This window comes from Canis aureus, chromosome 9 (assembly GCF_053574225.1).
Source record: "Canis aureus isolate CA01 chromosome 9, VMU_Caureus_v.1.0, whole genome shotgun sequence".
Classification (NCBI taxonomy): domain Eukaryota; kingdom Metazoa; phylum Chordata; class Mammalia; order Carnivora; family Canidae; genus Canis; species Canis aureus.
This window is the reverse complement of record NC_135619.1, coordinates 51,748,056-51,771,021: the sequence shown is the minus strand read 5'-3', so window position 1 is coordinate 51,771,021 and position 22,966 is coordinate 51,748,056. Positions and strand designations below refer to the sequence as shown.

Genomic DNA, 22,966 nt, shown 5'->3' with positions numbered 1-22,966 from the left:
AAGAAAAGGAAGAAGAGAAAGAAAGAAGAGAAGAGAAAAGAGAAGAGAAGAGAAGAGAAGAGAAGAGAAGAGAAGAGAAGAGAAGAGAGAAGAGAAGAGAAGAGAAGAGAAGAGAAGAGAAGAGAAGAGAAGAGAAGAGAAGAGAAAGAAGAGAAGAGAGAAGAGAAGAAAAGAGCATTTGAATAAGCCAACCCAGCCAACCCACAGTGTCAGCCACAGCTGTGCATCTGGTTAAATATAATGTTTCATATGTGTTTTCAACAAGTGAGTGTTGAACATCTACTGTACCCTGAGCTGGGTGCTGGGAAGATTGATGAGTAAAATCACACTTGGTGCTGAGGTGATGCATGCTTGGCCTGACTATGTGCTGGCTGACTATGTGTAGGAGCACAGGAACTTGGGGGGAGGGGGAAAGAGGACTTCCTGCATGGGTGCTGCCAATGCTGAGGGGTAAGCCAGGTATCTGGAGTGGAGAGAGGCGGACACGCTGTCCATACAGTGCTCTGGGCAGAGGGACCAGCAAGTGTGAAGTCCTAGTGGCAAGAGGGATGATCATGGGTATTCAGGGAATGAGAGAAGTTTCCCAAGGCCACCAAAGTTTATTCAAACAAAGATCAAAAGCAGGCCCCACAGATGTGAAGTGACTGAATCTGACTCTAGGACCATTTAACCATGGTCTCCAATCCCTTCCCATGGAGGAGAGAAAAGCCCTGGCAACCTCTTCAAACACAGAGGCTGCAGGAAAAGCAGAAAGTGTGGGCAAGTGCCAAGGACAAACTCGGCTACCTCTCTGGTTGTCTTTTGGGAGAGAGAAGAGATCCAGACTAAGCCAGCTGGGTCCTGCACTCGGGTCAGGGTTTCTGCCTCCCAGAATCAATGACAGGAGGCCTTAGCACCTGCTGCGTCCTCTGCTCAGAACCTCTCACTCCCAAGCCGTCCTCACCTGTGAGATTTTTGTTCTGGCCACATGCCTGCCACTGTGAAACATGTCAACTCATGGACCATCCATGCACCAGGGACCTCCACCTTATAGCATTTGCCACAGTTGTGACTTTACATGATTTGTGTAAATTTTTTTAAAAATTCATGTCTGTCTCTCCTGGTAGACTGTGAGGTCTATGAAGGCAGCCACCAAGGCTGGCTTTGCCCACTGCTCTGTCCCTAATACTAGCATTGTGCCTGGCACATAATAGAAGCTCAATGAATACTCAGAGCTAAACCATATCAAACTGACCATATTCAACCATTTTTGACGAAGAAAATGGTAATTTCATCCTAATATTAATTGAATGAATGCACACATTCCAATTTTTCGGCGTACTATTTATTGCAGCATGGAGATCAGTACTGAGAGTGTCCGCCTTGGGCCTGTTTAAAGGGAGGGTTTTCCTGAAATTATGAAGAGTCCAGTATCTGGTCCCATCATGGTCTAGGTTTGAATTGTGCTTTTCACACTTCAGGGTGCATTTAAAGTAGATTCTGATCCAGTAGCTTTGGGGTGGGGCCCGAGATTCTACATTTATAACCAGCTTCCAGGTGGGGAGGCAGCCAGAGGGAAGGAGGCCAAAATGCAGGCTTGAAGCTGACTGGTGAAAGTTCTCCATGCCATCCCCAAGGAGCCCCAACAAAGACTCCTCCTTCTTTTTTAAGCCAATGCAAAATTCAGAAATTCACTGAAAAAGAGATGGGGCTCCAGGTCACTACCTATAATCAATCTCCATTGTTTGGAGAAGCAGCTGAGCAGCTATTGTGTTTAAATGAACCTTCCAGATCACTGAAATTTAGCCCTCCAGGTGCCCAAACCCTTTTCCTTTGAAGTGTATTGGCAGAAATGTTTCTAGTGTTATTAAGTGCTATCTTGCCTTCTTCAACAGGGTAAATTGGACAAAACCTGACTCTTCCTTTTTTTCTTCTTCCTTCTTTTAAAAACATTGTTGGTGAGATATATCATATATATGAATAAAACATGCATATATGACTTAAAGAATATAAATCAAGTAGATACCAGTAGACCCACCACCCAGATAAGAAAAAGAATATCACTATAGTACCTCAGGAGCCCCCTCTTTCCATTAATCCTGTCCTTGCTTTTCTTTATTGTTTTACCACATGGGAATGTAGCCCCAAACAGTAGAATTTGTTTCACCTGTTCTTGAGCTTTATGTAACTTGAATCCTACTTGTGTGTTTTGTTAGGAGTAGCTCCTTTCATTGAACGTTGTGAATATTCTGGCTCATGTCTTCCATGACCATGGGCCATGGGTTCTTTCTATACAGATCTCCCTCAATGTACAGTGGGGTTATGTACTAATAAATCCATCATAAGTTGTAAATATCATAAATCGAAAATGCATTTAATACACCTAACCTACCCAACATCACAGTTTAGCCTAGTCTGAAATTTGTTGAATCCTCCAAAGTGAAAAAGCAGAATAGTTGTATGGGTATTGGTTGTTTATCCTCACAACTGCATGGTTTACTGAGAGCTGCTGCTTGCTGCTGATGCCTAGCATCAGGAGAGAGTATCGTGCCACATATGCTAGCCCAGGAAAAGATCAAAATCAAAATTCAAAGTACGATTTCTACTGAATGCATATGGCTTCGAAACCATCATAAGTCAAACTATCATAAGTCAAATTCTTGTAAGTCGGGACCATCTGTATGTAGTAGGAGAGGAAGTGCTGGGTCAAGGATTCTGACAGCCTAGGCTTTCCAAAGTGCTACCAAACCAGTTTCCTAAATGGTTATTTTCCCTCCAGCAGTGGGGAAATCCACTCACATTGCTCTACGTGTCCACCGACACTGGATACTGGCCCACTTGTGAATTTTTCCTAACTTTCCATGGTGCTCAGGGTTTTCCTGAATAGCACTGTCTTGGGTCTGTTTGGGCTGCCCTAACAAAATACCACAGCCTGGGTGGTATATAAAAACAGAAACTTATTTCTCACCACTCTGGAGGCTGGGAGTCTGAGGTCAGGGAGCCAGCCTGGTTGGGAGAGGGTCCTTGTCCAGGCTGCCGACTCCTTATTAAATCCTCACACGGTGGCCAGACTAGGGATCTCTCAGGGGCCTCTTTCGTAAGGGTGTTCATCTCATTTGTGAGGGCTCCACTCTCATTACCTAATCACCTCCCAAAGACCCCCACCTCCTAATAGCATCACCTTGGGCATTAGGAGTTACTAATGAATTTGGGGGGCACACAAACATTTGGACCACAGCACACACAGCCCCCGCCCTTGGATGGATTGTAACCCAGGGTGGTTACTGTCATACTGAAGGGGCTCAGAGGCAGTGCTGTGCTCTACTGCCTTGTTTCTGCCTTTAACACAAACCAACAAACATCTCCTTCCTATCAATCTCCAGCAGCTTTCCCTTCCCCCTTGCCCCCTAAGGTGCTTTTTCAAATCTTCTCTGGAATGGGAAGTTCTTCACCACCCAAATTTTCCCTGGAATTGTGTCTACACAAAGAGTAGAACTAAAGGAGAATCTAAATGGCTTGCCTCTGAATAGATGCATAAACTGTGAGGGATGAGCCCTGTGGCATTGATTTTGGCTGCAAATATTCTTTTGTTTTGTTTTGTTTTGAAAGTGGTTGTTTGTTTCCTCATCGGTTTTGGAGTTTTGTTTATTTTTGCTCCTTTTCTGTTTCCTGTTCCAAATAATTGAGGTTGGCTGTATAAATCACCTCTGGATAAGTGAAGTGCTACTGCCCTTTGAATATGCCTCTGATTTAATTTTGTATTAAGTTTAATTAAATTCATATTTAATTTTGGTTGCTGGTCTCTTCCCAAAATACTGTGGCTTCAACTAGCAGATGGCACATATCCTTGTGACAAGAGACACCAAATATTCAAAAGAACTTAATTCTGCCCCCATCTGAAGCATCTTTAGAAACAAGTGTGTTAGAAAATTCTGACTTTTAAATGAAATTCATGCCTCATGTTGAGTCTGAGTTAACAGATTACAGACTCATCAGTGGACTCATTTGATGGCAAAAACCAACATTCTTGGTGAAATCTTACTTCTATAAAGTATTTTGACAGGGGCTGACTGTGGGTTACTGACCAACTCTGACAGATGTGAACAGAAGGGGAATTTATTAACAGGAGATTGGATAATTTGCTGGAAGACGCAGCTTGAAACCATGCAGCCAAGAATAGTATCCCAAATCATGAGGCAGAACTGGCCTAGTGCAGACCTGCTGCCATCACCAAGCACTGGGTACTTCATCTTGCCTCACAATGGACACTGGATGCAACCACTACTCTAGGAACTCAAGCTCCCTGCTGAGGCTGCCTTGACCAGAGAGACTGAGGTAGAGCCTGGTCACATGCTGTGCCCTAGCTGCAAGAGACGCTGTGAAGACAAATACATTATTCACACTTGGTTTTCACACCATATAATGGAAAACTCAAAATAACTGTGGCTAAAGAAAAATAGAAATGTATCTCACTCTGTATAAAAAATGTGAAGGCAAAGAGTGCAAGATTGCTGTTGAAGCACCTTTGAAGACCTTCACATGCTTCCTTATGGACCAATGTGGCTGCTTGAGTACCTGCCATCAAGTCCATATCCCAGCTATCAGGAAAGAGAAAGAACCACCCTTTCTCTTTACAACCACTTCCTGGAAATCACATGCATTGCTTACATTTCAATGGTTGAAATTTGATCATTTGGCCACATCTAGCAGAAAAGAGTTTGGGAAAGGTAGTCTTTGATCCATCCAGGTAGCCATGTCCCCAACTAAAAATTGGGGGTTCTCTTACTAAAGAAGAGAATAGATATCACAGGAGATGACTGGTGGCATCTGATATAGCAAGTTCCTAGCATTTTTGTCCTCTGGACTGGGATGTGAGCTCTGTTCTCTATCAAGGCTCATAAAAGTGTGCTTTTGCGTGTGTGTGTACACATGTGTAAACACGCATGCAGGATAGAGATATTTCCCAGACACAGAAAGAGGGTTCAGAAGCTAGACAACCATAAAAAATAAACAGAGAACACTACTCCATTACTGCTACCCTTACTATAACTATGGGAAACTAAGTAACTGAGTCACACAGCACTAGAGCCTTTGAATGAAGTCAGTTGCCAGAGGACTGGGGACATGGAGAAAAAGACATTTGGAGGCACAGCTGGAAATAGGGGTGTTCACACTGGACAAATCTTTTATTTTCTCACAGACTTGTGGGACTAGGGCAAGAATTCAAATTAAGACCCAAATACCATATATCTAAATATTTAAACACTATTAGTCAAGCTAACAAATTGTTAAATAAAATATCTTCAGGCACCTGGGTGGCTCAGTTGGTTAAGTGTCTGACTCTTGCTTACAGCTCAGGTCACAATCAGGGTGGTGAGATCAAGCCCTGTGTTGGGCTCTGCACTCAGTGTGGAGTCTGCTTGAGATTCTCTCTCTCCCTCTCCCTCTGTGCTCCACCACCTCCTGGTTCATGCATGCAGGCACGCTCTCTCTTTAAAAAAAAAAATAAAGTAAAATAAAATAAAATAAAATAAAATAAAATAAACCATGTCTTATCCTTCTACCCTAACAAACATACCTTCCTTGACTTCTGGAAGGCCAAGAGCAAATTTAGAATTCTCGACTCCTCACACCAGAAAGTGAGAACCACAGGGACAGGCTATCCCAGATGATGGTTAGTCTCCCTTTTATTCCCTCCTCAGCGAGGGGCCTTACCCACATGCATGTTCCTAACACCAGTCTGCACTTCCACATTCTGTCCAACTGCCCCAAGTAGCCACCTCTGGGCTCCAGGCTACACAAGCCACCCTTGGGAGGGAGGACTTTGCTAATAGGCCCACATGGGCCCTGGAAGCAGGCTTGGGCCTTGTGGGCAGAGATTCTAGGGTCCTGAATACCAGGGGCAAGTTCTAGACCAGGGTGGGTGTGGGTCTAGGCTTTGGCTCTGGTTGGGCATCTTCCTTAGTCCTGAGGATATCTCACTCCAGAAATGCAAAGAAGCTAGGGCAGGGATCTCCGAAGGTCAGGCCCCCCTTACCTGGGTCTCAGGGTTGTACTGAATCACATAGTCACACTGACCCAGCCAGCCTGTCCATAAAGTAAATTAGGAATAACTAAAAGTTATTTTGAGAGTTTTTCCTACTTGATCTGGGGACTGGAGATTGCCTCTGGATTACGGACTATGGGAGAGGATTTCTTTAGCCGTGACTCTGCATCGGGGGCAGGATCCAGCACTAAATGTATGTCTCCTCATCTCCGGAAACAAACCCAAACTAAAACACCAAAACCAAAATAGAACAAAACAGGAATCCCTCTTCCGCCCTTGACATGCTCAGCCTATTTCTCTCTGCTTCCTCCTACTCTGACACCCTCCAATCAGGCTCTCTCCCATCATCCTCCTGCTTTTCCCTGCTCAACTTTCTTCCCTCCACCCTCCTTCCCTGGCTGGAGTCTTAATCCCTGCCATAGCGACAGGGAAAACAACATAACAGTGGGGCAGATGAGAGCTGAATTTCAGAGCCCTGCTAAGAAGTGCGGGCTAGCAGGACCAGGAATTTCCATAATAATACAGACCAGGGGAAGAACTGGAATCTTGGAGAGGTGATGAGGAAAACGTGGGGTTTGGAGGAACCAGGAACATCTCAAGAACCCAGTGGAGGTTGATATAAAAGAGATAAGGAGGGGTGCCCTGCAAAGTTGTAAAAGGTTAATATTGTTCCCTCAAAGGCCATGTAGCTCATGACCATCCCCTAACACAGCATTCTATGGGATGAGTTATTGGCAGAGTGAGAAATGGTGGGGAACAGACAGTTCTCAGGAAAACTGAGGTCCCTCTTCAGAAAGTAGAGAAAGTGTTAATATTTTGTGAAATGGATCCAAAGCCTTGGAGGCCCAGTGGGATGGTAAGGGGTTAATGCTCCCAAGGAGCAAAACTGGGATAGCTTGGGAGCTTATGGTCCTGAAATTAATTTATTTTAGAAGCATGGAAAGCCAGTGAATGTACTTCTGGCCACAAGACAGGACAGGTGAGAAAAGAGAAAGGAAGGAGTCCTGGCTTCTGCTTCCCGGAAAGGGGGTGTTGTTACAGATCTCCCAGGGAGCACACACACTCCTCATGTCAATGTATATGAGGCCTGATTACTTGGCTCACTCTCCACACCCGAACCCCCAGCATGTTCCTAGTGGCTGCCTCCCTGGTGTTCTGGCACTCAGGCTGCCAACACCTGCCAACAACAAGGAAGCTGGGTATCGTGGTTGCAGCTTTGGAGGCTACTTATGAAAGAGATGACTCAGCCCTGGGAGCAGGAGGAGGGTGCAGCTAACACCTAGCTCAGCAAGAACCAGTATGCTATCAATCCAATTTGGCACTGACCCAGTGCCAACCACGTGCCACATCCTGGAGATGGGAAGATGACGAGGCATCATGGGAAGAAGACAGCTGTGCCCATAAGAAATTATAATCAGAGGCATGAATCCTGCAAGAGAGGAGAATAAAGAATCTGGCAGTAGAAGTGATTTCATGGGAGTACGATGATGGTGGCAGGAGGAAGGAGAGTATCTCCCTTCCTATAGTCAGGTGATGAGTTTGAGTCTTCCTGAAGCACACCCTGGTCCTCACGACCTCTGGTCCAGTCAGCCTGGCCTCTGTCATCTGAGTGGTGCTCAAACTCGCCCCTCTTCTCCAGTCTTGGCTCAGCTACTCATTTCTGGCCTTGGTCCAGGCTCTCTGCCCTCAGCACGCCAAGGCAACGTTCTACAATGTGGGTCCGTCAGCTCATGCCCTGCTCGAAAGCCTTCCTTGGGAGGAGAGGCAGCCAATGAGGCCTTAGGAGGACCAGAAACTGAAGTGCAATTAATGGTCATAAGGATATTCAGACCTGTGGTTGGAAGGTGGAGGAAAGGAAAACAGAGGCTACAAAGCAGGAGGAGATTAGCACCTGAAAAACGACCAAATGGAGGTGTGAAAGAAGCAAAACAAGGTACCAAAAAAATCTATTTTCTTTCTCCTTATAAATAATTATATGAAATAAAGTTTGCAGGGACCATTTAAGAATTCCTTACTAATATAATTTTCTTTGGGGTAATACCTGCCCATGTAAGTCCTTAATAAGCATGCAATGTTAGAGGAAGGAAGGAAAGAAGGAAGGAAGGAAGGAAGGAAGGAAGGAAGGAAGGAAGGAAGGAAGGAAGGAAGGAAGGAAGGAGAGAAAGAAGAAAAAAAAAGAAAAGAAAATCTTCTATGGTTTTTTCCTGCCCTCAGAATAAAGGCTAAGCCCCAAGTTCTCTCATGCTGTGACCTAAACCTGCTGAAGCCCTAGGGGTAGAATGGGCTTCAGGGTAAGTTTGGCTCAATGGCTCAACTATGTCATCAAAGCCCCTAATTTTCAGGATGTTCCCTCTCCCCTCCATGGTGTTGTCTTCATCCTTTGCTAGGTTTCCCTCATGGTGACAAAATGGCTGCAACAATTCCTGACCTCATATCCGCACTCCGCACCATGTAGAGGGAGAAAGAGAGAGATTCTTTCTCTGAAGCTGCCTGAAAAGTCTTTCCCAGTCTCTTCAGTTAGAAGTGGGTCACTTGCTCATCTTAGGCAAAAAGGGATTTTGCTGATGAGTCTATACTGGGACTATTCATTTTACCCCTAGGGGTAGGGTGGAATCACCTTCCTCAAGTGTGTGGGAAGTGTAGGGAGGGTGCATACCCAACGGAAAATGGCATAGTTACCAAGAGGGAATGGATGTTGAGGAGACCACCACAGTGTGTACTGTAGCACCCTTCCAGCACCTCCTCTCCTCAAATCCCACCCAGCTATGCACTACTCCCAAATACTTTGTGTTCTTCAATGTCTATAAACTTTTACATATACTGTTCCTTCTACCCAGGATGCCTTTTCATTCCTCTTGCTCAGTGAACACCTACTTATTTTTTAACCCTGCCCATCATCACCTTCCCTATTCTTTAGATATTGTGATCACCTTAAGGACAGAAGTCAGAGGATGCCTGGGTGGCTCAGCTGTTGAGAATCTGACTTTGGCTCAGGACATGATCCCAGGGTCCTAGGATCAAGTCCCACATCGAGCTTCCTGCATGGAGCTTGCTTCTCCCTCTGCCTGTGTCTCTGCCTCTCTGTGTCTCTCATGAATAAATAAATAAGATTTTTAAAAAAAGGACAGAAGTCAGGTTCTCATTGACTCTCAGCAGAATAGAATATCTGGTGCACAATATATGCTCAATAAATACTTGTCAAGTGAGTGAGTGTTGCTGATGAGACAGTAGTACTTCCAAAGTTGACAAGGGGCTCATGTATCTTCAAAATCTTGTCCTTTCAAAGTCTAAAATGTAACAAATGTAAGCAGAGTTGTACTATGTAAAGCTATGATGGGGAAAGGACAGTACCCCCTGCCCCCTGAAGCTCAGATAAAGGACCAGTGAAGGCAGGAGTTTTCCAAGGGTCTGTAGTATTATCCCAGAGAGAGGGCTCCCGCAAGACTAGCAGGAATGTTTCAGTTCTCTTGTCAGGGTGGTGAGTCCTTAAATGGAAAGGGGTCCATCAGGCCATAATATCTTAATCCACCAATCTTTCAACCATTTAGATGATCCTACTGGGAAGAGTTTGCAACAGTCAGCAGACCCAGACACTCCCATCTGGCTGGCAATTACAGTCCCATTAAGTCTTAATAAATTGGCATTCTGGTTTACCATTCTAATCTGCATTTCTTCAGTGTGAATTGGTCTGAGACCAACACTACCAGTTGATTCTCAATATATGCCCTCTTCTTCTTCCCTAGTCACAGAATCCTCAAATTTTAGCTGGTCACATTGTTGCTTAAAAATCTAGATTACATTTCTTGGGCTCCCTTGCAGCTAGCTGGGTAGGGTCATTGACTAAATTCTGGCCAAAGGCATGTAAGTAAAAGTAATATGTGTGGAACTTCTTAGAGCACCATTAATAGAGGATTTCTTCTTCCTTTTTCCTTTCCTTCTGGCTAGAATGTGGATGTGCTGACTGGAGCTGAAGCAGTCATCTTGGACTGTTGAGGAATTTGACAATGAAGCCGTGTATCAGGGGACAAGATGGATGATAGAAGCAACAAGAAGGAGCCTGGGTTGAATACAAAGTGCCTTATCACATGGCTCTTATTGCCTACCCAAACTTTTATATAAGAGAAATGCATTTCTGTGTTAAGTCACTTTTGATATTAGCAGCCAAACCTAATTCTAGCCTCATAGAATCCCCCAGAGCTGTACGGGCCTGTACATGTATGTGGCTTTTGAGCACTTGAAATGTGGCCAGGACAAATTGAGAAGTCCACACTGCATTTTGACTTTATACCAAAAAAGAATGTAAAGTATCTCATTAATGACTTTCATATTGAGTGTATGTTGAAATGATAACATTTGAAATATATTGGGTTAATCTATTCTTTTTATTTTGAAAAAATATTACCTCTAGAAAATTTTGAAGTACATGTATGGCAGCCATATTTCTATGGGATGATGCTTCCCTGGCACTGGTTACTTTCATCTAAACTGATAATATCAAACTATTGAACCATGTAAAGCTGAGAGGTGATCAGAAACCAAGACCCAAAATCTAACTCTGCCTCTGGCTTTGTCCATCTGCCTGTCTGTCTGTCTGCTGCTCACTGCCACCCATCACCCATTTGCTAACTACCTTATCTGCAATAAGAACAGATATAGGGCATCTGGGTGGCTCAGTCAGTAGGGCATCTGCCTTTGGCTCAAGTCACGATCTCAGGGTCCTGGGATTGAGCCCCGCATCAGGCTCCCTGCTCAGTGGGGAGTCTGCTTCTCCCTCTCCCTCTGTTCCTCCCTCTACTCATGCTCTTCTCCTTTGCTCTTCTCTCTCAAATCAAAAAATAAATAATTATCAATAATAAATAAAATCTTTTTAAAAAATAAGAATAGATGTGAAGCTTGGCACAGAGCATAGCTAAGCCTGGAAGGAATGAGACCATCAGAAGTTTAAATGACATGACTTTGGCACCCAGGCTGTGGTACCTGGGTAAGTGTCCCTGCCAGTTTATGGCTCTGGCAGCATTGGTTTCAGGTAGGCCGATGCCAGCCACACATTCCAGAATTCACTGATCTCTCCAGCTTTCAAGGTGGTGATTTGCTCTGCAACCCCAATTCTCTGATGAGTTCAAGAAAAAAATTGTTGACTTTTAGTTTGTACAGCTTTTTCTTGTTATAAGGACAAGAATGACAGCATCTAAGCTTTTTATATGCCAGAGCTGAATCTAGAATTCCATGGTGTGGTAGTGGTGTTTTTTTCCCAAAAAAATTTAAAATACATAGTAGTCTGAGCCTGCTTAGTATGGCCTCAAGTCATCCTGTACACAAGAGCAAAAGGGCAACAGAGTCCTGCAGTAGGCACCCCAAGTCACATTCCAAATATTCTATTAAACAAAGCAAAAAAGCATGCATACATTTTTTCAAACCCATCAAAATGATTTAAATTTAAGTTTGGGCACCCAAGTTTTACCCCTTCAGAACAACTTATCCCTCTGGGGTTCCAAAGAATTGAGGTCTTATTACACAGGCTGAAAATAACTGAGTGAAGAGATTCTAAATCAGGTTGAAGTCTTCCTTTCTTTTTCTTAGTTGTTGTTTAAGAAACCTTAATTTAGAAATTCATGCATAAGTCCTGTTCCACGTCAATGACCCCTGGGCCCTACTCTTCCTGGTACCAGGAAGCAGGGGCCCCAGTCTGCTGCTTTAGGGACAGGCACCCAGCTCTCCGCTGACCTGGAAATCTCTGCTCAGCTCCTTTTCTCTCTGACAGTCAAAGCCGGCCTTGCAGAATTCCCTCACGTACCCTGGGAGCTGGGATTGCTAAAACAGAGTTGCCATAGCTGATGTGCTAATGAATTCATGAAGCCGCCTAGTGGAATGAGGTTACAGGGAGGTGGAGGAAAAGTTCTTTTCTCTCTTTTCTTAAAAAAAAAAAAAAAAAAGTAGCTTTTCTTTTTTGTGAGTGGGTACACACACACACACACACACACACACACACACACACACACATTAGGCCTCTAACCTGAAAAAACTTTCCTTTCAACTGCCCCAAATTGCTCAAGGTGATTTTCCCATCTCTTAAAGCTCAGAGTGTTCAAGTTCTGGCCTGATTCTGCTCCTCCTATTCTGAGATCCGATTCCCTCTCTCAAAATGCAGGTTTCTTTATTGTTCTCACTTGCGTGACACGTCTCCCTTTTCACATCAGTGTCTTCTCTCCTCTTGTAGATTGAAAGCACATTGAGAGCAGGGCCCATGTCTTATTCTTACTAACTCTTGTATCTTCTAAAGATCCTGGAATCAACAAACCTCACTCAAACACTCAACAAATGTTTATGGTATTGACTTTTTCCTCCAATAATAATAATAATAACAATAATAATAATAGCTGCCACATATAGAGCATTTATTATGTGCCAGACAATGTTCTAGGGACTTCACATGGATGGATTCATTTAACCTTCCCAACCAATCCTAATATTTTTTTTTAACCAATCCTAATATTATCCCCATTTTGCAAATGGGGAAACTGGTAGACAACTTGGTTAAGTAAGTGTCTACAGGTCACAGGGCCTGTAAACCATGGCGGAACCAAGATTTGAACCCAGATCTTTACCTGGCTCCCTTGACAATTTTCTAAACTATTTGACTACATTGCCTCATCCAATGTGCACAAAGACCTTGAAATGATTTACTGGTTTGGCCCCCAGAAAGCTATTCTTTGCTGTCATAGCCACAGAACCACTGGCTAGGTTTGACTTCCCAAAGGGTATTTGCAGCTATAATTGTGCCATAAGTGAGCTCCGTGGTTTTGTTTCCAACCAGTCAGCCCTTGCATCACTGGGAAGCCCCAAGACTGTGTGGAAGGTATCGTGGGGAAGGAGAATTATAGCTGATTCCTTTTCAAATTTCCCATCCGGGGAAAAAGAAAAGAAAGAAAGAAAGCAGACTTACAACATTGGTATAAAGCAAGGACATTGTGATGGTTAATTGCATGCGTCAAGTTGTCTGGGCCATGGGATGCCCAGGCGGCTGGTAAAACATGATTTCTGGATGTACCTGTGAGAGTGTTTCTGTATGAGATTAGCATTGAAATTGGTGAATTCAGTAAAAATTGATTGCTCCCTCCACTGTGGGTGGGCATCACCCAATCCATTGGTGGGCCTGAACAGAACAAAAAGCGGAGAAAGGAGGATTTTGCCCCCTTTCTATCCCGCCTGTCTGTTTGAGCTGGGACATTGGTATTCTCCTGCCCTGGGGCTGGACTTTGCAACCTTGGCTCCCCTGGCTCTCAGGACTTTTGGACTCCAACTGAATGACACTGTCACTTCCCTCTGTCTCCAGATTGTGGTCTGTAGAATGATGTGGGGAAACTTCGTTTTAGCTGCCACCATCATCTGTTGGTTCCCTAGAGTTAAGTGCCTTTTGTCCTTCTCTTGAAGCATGCACATTTCCCAAGGATATGTAGTGTAAGCAAAAAGATGTTTTGATATGGAATGGGGAGACCTGGAGCTGAGCCCCATCCCAACCACTGTCTCTGTAGTTCAGAGAGATCCAAAATCCCCCGTTCCCCATGAAATAAAAGAGTTGGACCAGCTAGCTCTGAGGACCCTTCCAGCTGCAAGAACTTGTGGTCTTTGACTATAGGTGGGCTCCCTGGACAGCCTTCCTCCAGGATAGGGCAGGTAGCACAAAAGCCCAATGAGAAGACTTTCATAGATCTGGGTTCAAATCAGCTCTACCAGAGACTTACTGGCCCCACCACCTGTGGGCAGTTATTTAACCAACTTGCACACCAGTTTCCCCGTAGCCTAAGCCCCCGTTTTTGCCAGAGCTGGCTCTTGCCAAGAGTAAGGAGGACCTGGGCCTGTGGACTCTGCGGACTCTGCGAGAGCTGAGCCGGCTCCCACCGCTCCACATTAGCAAAGCTTTGTTTTGGAAAGGTTCAGGGAGAAATTTATTGATATAAGCTGGAAGTTGGTTGGTCGCATTAAGAACTCAGCTTCCCCCTTCCCTTGGTCCCACTGGCTACAAAAGGAGCTTTGTGTGCCGTGGGGCAGCCGGCGCGGGATGTGACCACCAGACGGAATTCAACCTTTCATAGGCTGCAATGTCTGCTCAGAAACACACAACCGCAAGCTTTTGCTCCTCCAGGGCTGGCTGCCCTGCGCATCAGTGCAGGTCAGAGTGACTGGGTCTGGCCTGGGGAGAGCACCAGCTTGGGCCATCCTTCTTGTCCCATTCCTCCCATGCTTATCCTGAAAATGAACGGAAATGGCTGGGAACACATCTCGGTGAGCTGAGGGACTTTCCTTTCTCTGTATTTCCTCACAGCTACAATGACAAGAGCTGTCCAGGGCGGAGGCGTCTCCCTCAGGGTCAAGAGAGAATCAAGCATGAATGGGATGGGTACAACCCTGTACTCAGAGGCCACATCGTATTCCCTTCCATCCTCTCCCCAACTTCTTGCCTCAGGAGACAGCATAGCATAGGGCTAAGCTGTGGCACAGAGAAAAATCTGTCTCTGGCACCCCACTACTCTGTGGCTCCTCTTCCACTCAGGCGCCCAGGGCCTTCACACTCTTGCACTATCCCAACCCTCATACCCAACCCAATGTCCTGCTGTCAGCTACACCTCATGGTTGGAAAGTGATCTTAAATGAAGCTCTTCATGTTTTTTCCCTGTGGGCAGGGATTATATCTCTTCTCTCTGTGTCCCCAAGCCCTCCACAGTGCCTGGCACACCAGAGTCATCTAATACACTTGAGTGAGTGAGTGAGTGAGTGAGTGAGTGAGCAAATGCTAATGCTACTGAAGTATACTTAATATGATGCCCTCCCAGAGGTATGAGCATTTTGTTCCCTTACTAAATCCTAGTAGAAGAGATATTTGATGGCAGAGCATTTTCCCACGGCCATCAGACTTCACCAAATAGGTGGCTGCCCTAAAAGTAAAGTTTGCCCTTCCATGGGGCAGGAGGGTGGGGAGGGACTGTTGTGGGTGGGGGAGCTACACTGGCAGGAGAGAGGAAGGAAGCAGTAGGTTTTGGCTCTCTGAAAACGTTGCCTAGAGGCATCCTGGATTCTTCCCAGCCTGCAAAAAGGGGATCATTCAACACTGTGGCTGCCCCAGCTGCAGAGAAAAATTGAAAGAGTTTGGTCCATCCACAGGCAGCCAGCCAAGTGTGTGGCCATAACAACTCTCAGAGGCAGTGGGAAGGGGCAAAAGCCAGAAGAGAGAGTGGGACTGTGTGTATAGCTGGAGATTAGGGGAGGATGGTGGCAGAGGGAGCACCTGAGAAGGGAAGTGGGTTTGCTCACACAGATGCTATGCTCAGAACGGCTTTCAAGGCAGAGGGAGCAGAGTCAAGGCCTGATGGCTGGAAGACACACATGTGCTGCAGGAGAGTTTGGCAGGGCAAAGGGTATATGAAGGTGGTAGTAGGAAATAAATTTGAAAAGGTCAATTGGGATTCAATTGTGGAGGGTCTTGGGCCAGGCTAAAGAGTTTGGACTCTTCCATAGGCAATGGGAGCATTTTAAGATCTCTTAGCGAATAAGGTAGCTTAATTAGGGAGATAAACCAAAATTTGCTCAGCCCCAAAGATCAGGCACTTGATCAGTGTTATCACACGCAATCCTCACCACGATTCCCCGACGTGGGTGACATAATCCCCATGTCACAGTTGAGGAGACTAGTACAAATTGATTAGGGACTTCCCTGAGTCACACAGCTAAATTCCCAAATAAGTACTTGATATTTCCTTCTTGTACATACTTTGCAGATTTGCAAAATGAGAAGGTACTCCAACAAAACTGGAGTGAACATCAAAGGAACAAAAGGATAATGCAAAAATACAAGAAATGGTGGAATTAACCAGAGTCCAATGGGGGGAAAAAAAAATCCCAGCATGATAGCTGCTTCAAAAGAAATTGGTGTCCAATAAAATGTCAATGGGTCCCAAGGAGAAAATCTTTTAGAAGAATCTAACAGATCCCAAGCCACACATAAAATGAGTAAAAAGCTAGGAAATATTTGGGGCACGACAGCAAAGACCTAGCTTTCTTTGCCCAAACAGAAACAAGAAAGTAATCAAAAACTCTGGGAAAAGCAAGCCACGAATCAAGAATGTCGCAGTCCAAAAATGAAACAACGAAAGAGGTAAGATGAATTTGAGCAAATGGTGGCACATAAAACATCTCTCTGATCTTGGGGCTCAGAACGTTGTCCTTTGAGTAACACAGGTGTCTTCCTGTGGACATTCGGGGAAAGAAATACGATCAGAGGCCATCACCAGGACCCGTGATATTTACCCACACAAAATGCACTATTCCGGTTGTTACTCATTCATTGGTCTTCAAATTTTCAAATTGACCGTGAACAAAGAAGGGAAAAGTTCACTATGATTTTAGGACGGGATATGATGTGACCATATCTGACAATGCAGAAATTTATTTATTTATTTTTTTTTTAAAGATTTATTTATTTATTCATGAAAGACACAGACTGAGAGAGAGAGAGGCAGAGACACAGGCAGAGGGAGAAGCAGGCTCCTCACAGGGAGCCTGATGTGGGACTCGATCCTGGATCCCAGGATCATGACCCGAGCTGAAGGCAGGCGCCCAACCGCTGAGCCACCCAGGCGTCCCACAATGCAGAAATTTAAAAAGAGCTAATAGAAGCACTTAGCAACCTAAATGTCCATCAAGAGATGAATGGATAAGGTAGTTGTGGTATAGACACACAAAGAATATTAGCCATAAGAAAGAATGAAATCTTGCCCTTTGTGACAAGGTGGATGGATCTAGAGGGTATTACACTAAGTGAAGTAAGGCAGACAAAGACAAATACCATATGATTTCTCTAGGTGTGAAATCTAAAAAATGAGTAAACAAACAAAACAAAACAAAAGCAGACTCATAAACACAGAAAACAAACTGGTGGTAGCTAGAGGGGAGGGGGGTGAGGGGCGACGGGTGACATGGGTGAAGAGACTTAAGAAGAGTAAACTTCCAGTTATAAAATAAAGGAATCACAGAAAGAAAAAGTCCAGCACAGGGAAAATCGTCAACATCATAGCGACTCCTCTGTACAATGACAGATGGTAATCAGACCTCTTGTGGTGATCATTTCACAATGTACAGAAATATCAAATTATTACCTTGTACTCCTGAAACAAAGATAATAGTGGATGTCACTATTAGTGACACTATTAGTGGATTTTTTATTTAATCCAATAAAAAAATGACCTGACTGAAGAGGCTGGAGGACAGGATGGTGTCCTTACAGGGTAAGGAGCCGGGTACAACTCAGAGCTGATGAAACAGAGTCATCAAGGTATTGGGAGGGCACCTGGGTGGCTCAGTGGTTGAGTGTCTGCCTTTGGCTCAGGTCATGATCCCCGGGTCCTGGGATCGAGTCCCACATGGGGCTCCCCACAAGGAGCCTGCTTCTCCCTCTGCCTATGTCTCTGCCTCTCTCTGTGTCTCTCATGAATAAATAAATTAATTAATCTAAGGAAAAAAAAAAGATGGACACCTGTGACAAGAAGGGGAAAGAAAAAATTGGGCAGAGAGAGAAGTCAACGGTGATGCCTATCCAACAAAGTCGGCCCAGAGCACTGGAGTGACCATTCCCAGTTAGGGCCCCACGTTGGGCTGAAACGGCCTTATTCCCTCTCTGTGCTGGGTTGCTGGGTGCAGGCAGCCCCACGAAGGGTGCGACCTGGGGCCAGGTGGCTCTCGGTACCTCGGGGGCTGACCATGTGGGAGCTGGCAGTGGTGGCCATCTGCTGACCACGCTCCCTACAGCTGGGAGGCAAGTCCATTTTTGCAAGTCTGGATGGTGCTTTTCTATGTCTCCCCGAGTATATGCATGAGCTAAATCCTACTTTCTCAGAGTGGGGAGACAACAGCTAATGTCCCCCAGAGGATCCACCAGAACACAGCAGTATTCACATATTACCTAGCGACAGGAAGGCAAGCTGGCAAAACCCAAAACTGAAGCAGTGAAAAGCCGTAGCCTCTGAGAGGTAAGACTGAATCCAAGGGATGGAATGGAAATCTGTTTTGAACTATAAGCCCTTCTGTACCATTTTATTTTTCTAACCATGTGCATGTAGTTCTTCAATTCAATATTTGTAAAGTCTTAAAATATTTGGGTCTGTCTGATTCCAAAGCCACATCCCAGAGTCATGCCCCAAGCAGGCCTAGTTGGAGAAGGACATACAGAACCTTCACTTTCTCCAGTGGAGGCAGGCGCAGCTGTGAGTGCCTGGCCTGGGCATGGCATGCGATGCCTGGCCCTTCCATTCCCCAGGTGGGAAGCTGGCCAACTCCTTCATCTCGTGCCCCAAATGGACAGGCACCCGGCCCCGAGAGTTGGGGGAAATATCGGCCCCTGCATTGTGCCGGATTGGGGGCCTCTCTGTTTCCACTGGCGAGCTGCTAGATTTGCCATCGCTAAGAACAGGGGTGCCCTTTGGCATATCCTGGCTCCTCCCAAACTCTTTGATTTGGACTCCTAGCAGCAGGGCCCAACACCTGGAGAATGCCAGCAGCCAGGCTGGCACAGGAGGATGGGCTTGTCCCATGTGAAGTACTCCTCGAAGGCTAGCTGGACCGATGGTTAACGTGGGTGGGAGGGTCAGTTTGTCAGGTGATGGCCCTTCTTACTTAAAGAAAAGAAAATTTATTTATGAATGGAATACAACTACAGCGCAGAAATTTCAAGAATAGAGACAAGTTAGCCTAACCCCACCACCCTAACATAAGCACAGCCTGCTAGCCATGCTTCCTTTTGCTTCCTCCTCCACTACATCTGGGGTTTTTTAAAGCTAGCTGTCATCACACTGTACCTAAATTTTGACCCTTGCATCTTCTGCTAAATTCATATGATATGCATTTTCCAAGTTGTTACCAAGGCTCCATAACCATCACTTTAAATAGCTGCCTAATCTGATGTCAGGGGATTTCATCCCAGAATCTACTGACCCAGGACCCCAGTGCACGGCAGACAACACAAATATCGTTTCACGAATGGAATAAGTGACTGGCCCCTAATTTTATTTACTCATCTTCTACTGTGAGGTATTTAAGGAATCTGTTTCTAATTTTTCAAACACATTGTCTTATTTCTTTCCTGGACATCCTTCCTTTTTCCCCCACCTCTTTTTCATTCAATTTCCTAAATTGAATGATTCCTAAATTTCCTAAACTCTGCTCTTTGCCTGCCTCTCCTAAATCGCGTGGGCTCTGTCCTTCGTGTATCGTAAATCACCCAGGTGTGTGTTGAGCGAGCCCCCTGCACAGCGCCAGTTTCCACGAGAAGAGGCGAATCGTGCTGACGTGCGGGTTGCGGAGTGGGAAGCCCAGGGCCCGTGTGAGCCGGGCCCTCCCTGCACTTCAGAGTCCATGTGTTCTGTCAACACCGCTGTCACCATCAAGTACGCTTCGTCTTGAAATAGTGGCCCAGACCCTGCCAGTTATTTCATCTCGGTGCTTATGTTTTTCATGTGAATTTAAACATTCAAACATCATGAGCATGAAACATAAACACTCAACCCGCCATGGCATTTTAATGAGGTTCAACTGGGTTCAGTACGTTCCATTACTTACAATTGTGTAAAAGCTTTTTGACCCAGATCACTTCCTTAGGTCTGGCCCATTACAGCCAAGACAAACTTTGTGTTTTCTGAGCACTTTAAAGGTTGGGGAGAATTATTCTGGGCAGATGGTGAACACAGAGCCCACCCCCCCCACCACACACACACACACACACACACACACACACTGGTTCTGATTAGCTAGGCCAGTGGTTTAATTGAGCCACTCACACATTCCCAAAGAGGAAAGAGCAAAGCAATAAACTTTGATCAGAGACTATCACTCAGTCACCCTGAAAACGCTCCCACACACCTTTGCCTTGCTCCCACACTTCTCAAATCAGAGCCACATCTGTAGCTCTTAGATGCTTCTCAATGAGCAAGGGAAGAGTTATTCATATTCCCCTCTGACAGGTGTGGCAACAGAGGTCTAAGAAGATAAGGTGATTTGTCCAAGACCACAGGGCAAAGAAGGTTCCTTCCACTAAACAGATTTAGGTACAGACGAAGCTGTTGTAATAAAGAGGCTTCAGAATACACCAGTGCATAGAGAGGTAGTCCAGGCCAATAGGCAACTCTGCCATCCTCAATACACGGCTTCCACTGCTGTGTCAAAGATCACTTCTCCCATGGCCCTCATCCCCTACTATAGGAAGAGGAACCAAGCAGGGAAAGGGTCATGCCTTCCTTTTAGGGCCATCTCAAATGTGGGTCACTTCCACTCATATCCCAGTGGCTTGCTATAGTTGTGCAAGGGAGGTTGGGTGGGGTGTGCTCAGCTCAAACTCAGTTCTAACACCAGATGAGGGGGGACCTATGTCAGTGGACAAGCAGCACACTCCAGCATACACACCATGGGTGACCCCATGGGTAGGTAAGGGAAGCCCAGGGAGAGCTCATTTTCAGCAACTCTGATTGTCCTGGAGTTCGCTCCCCAGTCACTGAGCAGAGCTTGTGGCCAGCCTCTCCCTGTGATATACCTGGCCCACAGCAGCACCAGGGGGCCTGGTTATTATCCATGCTGTCACTGAGCTCAGGGCAAAGAAAAAATGCACGGAAACTGGGAAAAATCTTGCCCACTGGGAGCTTACGGTTTAAGAAGCAACAAAGCTAGACACAAACAGGACATGCTGCTGACCAGAGAACAAAGTATGAAACCAACAGATGAGTAAAAGGCAAAGCCTAGACACATATCCCGGGCAAGGGTTTCCCTTCCAAGGGACCAGGGCATCTAAGGATCGAGTGAAAACACCTGGACTAGACTGGTCTTCAAGCTTGACCTCCTGCCCACCCTCCATTTCCGACCATCTGCCCCTGTGTACCGACTCTCCCCACCCAAACAGCTCACCAACCCATCCTCTGAGCATGCCAGGAACACACTTACCTTTTTCCTTTGTTCTACTATTCTAGCTCAGACACCTGCTTATCAAGAGTTCCCTGAATCTCTGAACAAAAATTGGTCACATTTATCTCTATAATCCCAAAGCACTTTTTTATATGTAGACCAAACCACTTATACATTGTATTTATTATGATCACTTGGTCATGAATGTGTCAACCTACCTAAAATCAGAATTTCACCAAATCTTGTACACCCAAGTGCTTAACACAGTACCTGGAAAATAATGAGGGTCAAATGAATAAATGACTTAAAAAGGCAGAATTGTATCTTACTTATCACCATACATGCACTATATATGCACATGCCTGGCACATAGTGGTGTTCGATAAGAGGAGCTTGATTCACTTAAGAGAAGTGCAGTCAGGTGCAGCAAAGACAGACCCCAGAAGGCACAACACATCCGGTGCCAACCCAGTCCTATTACACCAATGGGATTTTCAGAGTCCATAGATCCCACATGGCCAGCTTGGTCTGCCCGGCAGATGTGAGACTTGCAGTGCATTTGACAAAGGTTTTCTGGAGCTGGGACCAACCACTCTGCACATTGAGCTCCCGCTCCATATTCCCTCCCAGGGCTCAGTCTTTGGCCTGTGACTCTGGTCCCCACCCTCCGTCCCCCAGCAGAGACTCAGCCTCTCAGCAGGGCACTATTGGATCACTTTGTATTCAGCCTCTTGAGTGCTAAGCATATGTTCGTCACTAAGGTAGAGCAGTGAACTAGACAAGGTCCCTGCCCACATGGCACATAACACCTAGCAGGGGACCATACTAAGCTGAATGACCCCAAAGTGACCTGATGCTCAGGTGCGCCTACCACCTTGAAGGTAACATCTTCCTCCAGGATAGCAGGCACTTCACACTCAGCATATCTTCTTTCCTGAATTGGGATTCAGAGAAAGTGAGCATGAGTCTACCATCCGGGTCTCAGACCTGCCCCCTGCCAGCCACAAGCATATATCATTTATCCTCTCCAGACCTGTCCCTCATCTGTAAAATGAGGTCAGTAACAACACCTGTTCCACCTGCCTTGCAGGGTTACATGAGGGCTAATAAGGTATCGGAAGGGCTGCGTAAGCTGTAAAGTAATAAATCTTGCCGAGTACTGTTAGAGTTAGTATAACTATTCCTGTGTAACCCTTCCTCCTAATTTTCCCTCTGATCATCAGTGCTGCTGACACTCTCTTGGTCTCCAAGCCTACAGAGGAAGGGGTGTTGTTGTTTTTGTCTTTCCATGCTTTTCCTCCCCTCAGTCCACCACCCAAGCTCCTTTTCCCTGTGGGCAGTGCATCCTGTGTGGCGCACGTTTCCGGGATCAGAAGACTCCATTCCTCTGTCTACAGTGATTGGTGAGAGATGGGCACATGACCTAAGCCAGCTAACTGGAGTCCTTCTGTGATTTTCTCACTGAAGCTATGAAAGAAAATTGTCCCTTTCTGCTGAGAGAGTATGATTCTGGGGCTCCAGCAACCACGGATACCATCGTGCGGTATCAAGAGGAGGAGAAGAAGAAATACTATCCTAGATCAAGCTGTTCCTAAAGCCAGCTCTCCTGGAGGCCGGACTGAATCCAGCTTCATTACTTACTCATTGGCCATGTGATTTGGGGTTTCTCTGGCCCTCAGTAACTTCATCTGTAAAGCGAGTCAAATAATCCCTCGCAGGCATGCCTGCTGTATGAAAACATGTCTATAAGGGTCCGATGGAGGCTCAGTAAGAGGTAGCTATCATGACTATAATAACGCAGTGGCCTCTTAGCCCTGCCAGTAAGGAAAAGGTAATGCATCCGTCCTATTGTCAGTTGGGACCCTAATTAACTTTTCTCAACTCAAACATAAAAAATGACGGCAGCCCCGTCTGAGAAAAAGAGGCCCAGACAGCTGTAGGTAGAACAAGAGGTGATGTAACTGCTGGAGGGACAGTGCTCAAGTAGGGGTAGTCCCAGCACCA

General features: G+C 45.6%; 2 long non-coding RNA genes across 2 annotated transcripts in view; one reads left to right on the top strand and one right to left on the bottom strand.

The window, feature by feature from the left end:
• The window catches only part of LOC144320918 (uncharacterized), a 29,616-nt gene extending 19,215 nt beyond the window's left edge, over positions 1-10,401 (top strand). Inside the window, exon 3 of the long non-coding RNA XR_013386531.1 lies at positions 9,971-10,401. This is a non-coding gene — a long non-coding RNA (uncharacterized LOC144320918). The remainder of the gene's footprint in view (positions 1-9,970) is intronic.
• Positions 1,327-22,730, bottom strand: LOC144320923 (uncharacterized). Its single transcript, XR_013386537.1, has 4 exons — positions 22,604-22,730; positions 21,837-21,896; positions 21,181-21,232; positions 1,327-1,673 (listed from the first exon to the last, which is right to left on the bottom strand). It is a non-coding gene; the product is annotated as an uncharacterized LOC144320923 (long non-coding RNA).
• Between the last annotated feature and the right edge of the window lie 236 nt (positions 22,731-22,966).